This window comes from Megalopta genalis, unplaced genomic scaffold (assembly GCF_051020955.1).
Source record: "Megalopta genalis isolate 19385.01 unplaced genomic scaffold, iyMegGena1_principal scaffold0114, whole genome shotgun sequence".
Lineage (NCBI taxonomy): Eukaryota > Metazoa > Arthropoda > Insecta > Hymenoptera > Halictidae > Megalopta > Megalopta genalis.
The window spans coordinates 547,501-551,916 of record NW_027476183.1 but is presented as its reverse complement, the minus strand read 5'-3'; the positions used below and the strand labels follow the sequence as shown (position 1 = coordinate 551,916).

The 4,416-nt window shown below is 44.9% G+C and overlaps 1 non-coding gene across 1 annotated transcript; it reads left to right on the top strand.

Moving 5' to 3' along the window:
- Positions 1-1,554: 1,554 nt before the first annotated feature.
- Positions 1,555-3,475, top strand: LOC143262347 (small subunit ribosomal RNA). The gene has a single exon (XR_013036189.1). It is a non-coding gene; the product is annotated as a small subunit ribosomal RNA (ribosomal RNA).
- The last annotated feature ends 941 nt before the right edge of the window (positions 3,476-4,416 follow it).

Genomic DNA, 4,416 nt, shown 5'->3' with positions numbered 1-4,416 from the left:
CAATTACATATTCTTGCTTAGATAACTTTTTTACATAGGGATTAAGCATTTAGAACGACATATTGTTTAAAATAATGGTACTTTACTCTTGTGATTTTTCGGTTTTTTTTGATTATTTGGAAAAATAAATTTTTGTAATTTTTTTAAATACGATATTCGTGATCAGTGAACGATTTCACATATGGATTAAGCATTTAGAATCGTGCGGAAGCGTTATTAAAAAAGTTTACTCGATGCGATGGGACTTTGAAAAGTTTGTGAAAATTTTCATATTGGGAAAAAATGTGTAATTTTTTGTCTAGTTTACGGTAGTGTAATTTATTTTAATGTTTACTATAAATTTTTTTTTCGTTCGTTCACGCGCTATGTTACAACAGCACGGCCGGGCGGTCTGTTGCCGCGGCGGTTTACACTCATAAGCGCGCGTGCTATTCGGCCGGCGGCGCCGGCGTCCTTGCCGGCCGTTCGGTATCTATAAGAGATACACGGTCCGTGCGAGGCGGACGGAGCAGAGCGGGTTTTGGGCCAATTCTACGATCTCGGTCGAGAAGCTGTCTCAGAGCTCCTTCGGGGCTTCGGTCCTGACTGTTTCGTGCCGTTTACGTTACGGACTTTTCTCCACACAGCGTGGCCACGGGTCGGTGTCTTTGACCGAATGGCCCATATGTGGCAAGCCCTACGGGGTTGGTTACCCGTATGCACTTTGTATGTATACTCGTACTCACTGAGCAATCGACTCTTCTGTCCGAGCGATGGAAAAATTTTTTAAAATGCATCTGTAAGATTTGGAAGCAAATCGTACCAATTGAAAACTGTGGCTAAAATGAATAGCCCAGTGGAGAGAGAAAACTATCAAAAAACTGATTTTTTAAATCAAGAGGTGTCAGAAATCGAAATGCCTAGCGCGAGCGGAAGAACACGCTTTCTCGCCAGTCCAGCATGTGTCCTGTCCGTTCTTCCTCGGCTTGCCGATTTTGCCCAGATCAGAGGTTTCGTGCTTCCGGCGGTCAGAAGATCAGCGTGAGCGTACGCGCTTCCACGACTATGGCATCACCCATGTACTTTTTCCTTTGAATATATTTGAGTACATAAAAAATATTAAAACATATAGAGAGAACTGTGTCTTGGATCTTAAAAATTTGTCAATAGCGATGATATATTATTACTTAACTTGAAGTATTTGTACGTTTTAGCTGGGACGTACATTTATCTTACAAGATGTTAATAGCGAGACTCTTGAAGATAAAATTATCTTGTGATTTTATGAAGGCAAAGATAGAAACGTACGAAGCTGGCGTACGTAGAAAAATGTGATTTTATGATAGAACAAAAATATAATACGTACGTTTTTGGGCGTACGGTAAAATATCTGTATGGTAGAAAAATGAAAGAAATTGAGCGTTAAAGAAGATATGTTACAAGCGCGGAATGTGGCAAAACTTGTACATATTTGAAAGAGAAAAGTGGTGTGTCGACCTGACATATATATATGAAACAGGCGACGATGGAAAAGGATTTAAATTTTGTCCATTTTATATATACATATTGTATAGTTCCCTGGTTGATCCTGCCAGTAGTCATATGCTTGTCTCAAAGATTAAGCCATGCATGTCTCAGTACATGCCGTATTAAGGTGAAACCGCGAATGGCTCATTAAATCAGTTATGGTTTCTTAGATCGTACTAAAATTTACTTGGATAACTGTGGTAATTCTAGAGCTAATACATGCAAAACAGAGTTCCGACCAGAGATGGTAGGAACGCTTTTATTAGATCAAAACCAATCGGTGGCGGGTGTTTACACTCGTCCATCGTTTGCTTTGGTGACTCTGAATAACTTTGTGCTGATCGCATGGTCTTATAGCACCGGCGACGCATCTTTCAAATGTCTGCCTTATCAACTGTCGATGGTAGGTTCTGCGCCTACCATGGTTGTAACGGGTAACGGGGAATCAGGGTTCGATTCCGGAGAGGGAGCCTGAGAAACGGCTACCACATCCAAGGAAGGCAGCAGGCGCGCAAATTACCCACTCCCGGCACGGGGAGGTAGTGACGAAAAATAACGATACGGGACTCATCCGAGGCCCCGTAATCGGAATGAGTACACTTTAAATCCTTTAACGAGGATCCATTGGAGGGCAAGTCTGGTGCCAGCAGCCGCGGTAATTCCAGCTCCAATAGCGTATATTAAAGTTGTTGCGGTTAAAAAGCTCGTAGTTGAATCTGTGTGTCACAGTGTCGGTTCATCGCTCGCGGTGTTTAACTGGCATTATGTGGTACGTCCTACCGGTGGGCTTTGCTCTTCACGGGGCGGTCCAACTAATATCCCATCGCGGTGCTCTTCACTGAGTGTCGAGGTGGGCCGGTACGTTTACTTTGAACAAATTAGAGTGCTCAAAGCAGGCTACCTTCGCCTGAATACTGTGTGCATGGAATAATGGAATAGGACCTCGGTTCTATTTTGTTGGTTTTCGGAACCCCGAGGTAATGATTAATAGGGACAGATGGGGGCATTCGTATTGCGACGTTAGAGGTGAAATTCTTGGATCGTCGCAAGACGGACAGAAGCGAAAGCATTTGCCAAAAATGTTTTCATTAATCAAGAACGAAAGTTAGAGGTTCGAAGGCGATCAGATACCGCCCTAGTTCTAACCATAAACGATGCCAGCTAGCGATCCGCCGAAGTTCCTACGATGACTCGGCGGGCAGCTTCCGGGAAACCAAAGCTTTTGGGTTCCGGGGGAAGTATGGTTGCAAAGCTGAAACTTAAAGGAATTGACGGAAGGGCACCACCAGGAGTGGAGCCTGCGGCTTAATTTGACTCAACACGGGAAACCTCACCAGGCCCGGACACCGGAAGGATTGACAGATTGATAGCTCTTTCTTGATTCGGTGGGTGGTGGTGCATGGCCGTTCTTAGTTGGTGGAGCGATTTGTCTGGTTAATTCCGATAACGAACGAGACTCTAGCCTGCTAAATAGACGTAATTATGGTATCTCGAAGGCTCTCGGCTTCTGCCGGTGGGGTTTTTACTACCAACGTACAAACAAATCTTCTTAGAGGGACAGGCGGCTTCTAGCCGCACGAGATTGAGCAATAACAGGTCTGTGATGCCCTTAGATGTTCTGGGCCGCACGCGCGCTACACTGAAGGAATCAGCGTGTGTTCCCTGGCCGAAAGGCCCGGGTAACCCGCTGAACCTCCTTCGTGCTAGGGATTGGGGCTTGCAATTATTCCCCATGAACGAGGAATTCCCAGTAAGCGCGAGTCATAAGCTCGCGTTGATTACGTCCCTGCCCTTTGTACACACCGCCCGTCGCTACTACCGATTGAATGATTTAGTGAGGTCTTCGGACTGGTGCGCGGCAATGTTTCGGCATTGCCGATGATGCCGGGAAGATGACCAAACTTGATTATTTAGAGGAAGTAAAAGTCGTAACAAGGTTTCCGTAGGTGAACCTGCGGAAGGATCATTACAATGTTCCAATATATCTCAAAGAGAGAGGAGAGGAGGAGAGAAAATGAATTCGATTAGTTTGTGGATAAGAATTCATATAAAAAAAAAAGATATTGTTGAGCCCGCCAGATCATTCGTGCGTGATTTACACGGCCAGACGTGTGTACTACACGTATTAGGCCTTTGATCTGCGTTGCGTAGGCCACAACAAATCTTTCAAAGAGAGAGAGATATATGTGTTGTTGGGGTTTGTGATTATGAAGGTGCCCCAACGCACAAAAATATATAAAAATGTACAAAGTTGGGATGTGGTGTGGTGGAGAAGAGTTGGGCCCGACCAGATCATTCGTGCGTGATTTACACGGCAGACGTGTGTACTACACGTATTAGGCCTTTGATCTGCGTTGCGTAGGCCATCTTCCTTCCAAGACACACACGTGTTGGGGTTTGTGTGATTTTATGATAGTGCCTCAACACGGAAAAATAAGCGTACGAGAAGAGTTGGGCCCGACCAGATCATTCGTGCGTGATTTATACACGGCCAGACGCGTATTATATTACACGTATTAGGCCTTTGATCTGCGTTGCGTAGGCCATCTTCTCGATAGAGAGAAAGCCAATGTATTCTTTTTTCTTTCTTTACACACACACACACAGTTGTAGTAGGACAGGGAGGGATGCGAGCGTGCTAATCACGCTTCCTCAAGTCTTCGCTGTGGTGTAAAAAAAAAAGAAAAAAAGGAATCGTTGGGAAAGTCCAAAGGACGAAAATATCGGGCAGTCTGAAGATAACTTAATGCTCGTTTACATTGGTATCAAGAGAGACCGGCTTGTGTAGCTCGTTTCAATGCTGTGTCGTTGTCATTGACACCCTACTCTGTTGCGCGCTAGTGGCAGCATGAGCGTGGGACGTATATATATATGACACCCAGCTAGAGCCGGCCGTGAGTCCGTCCGGTG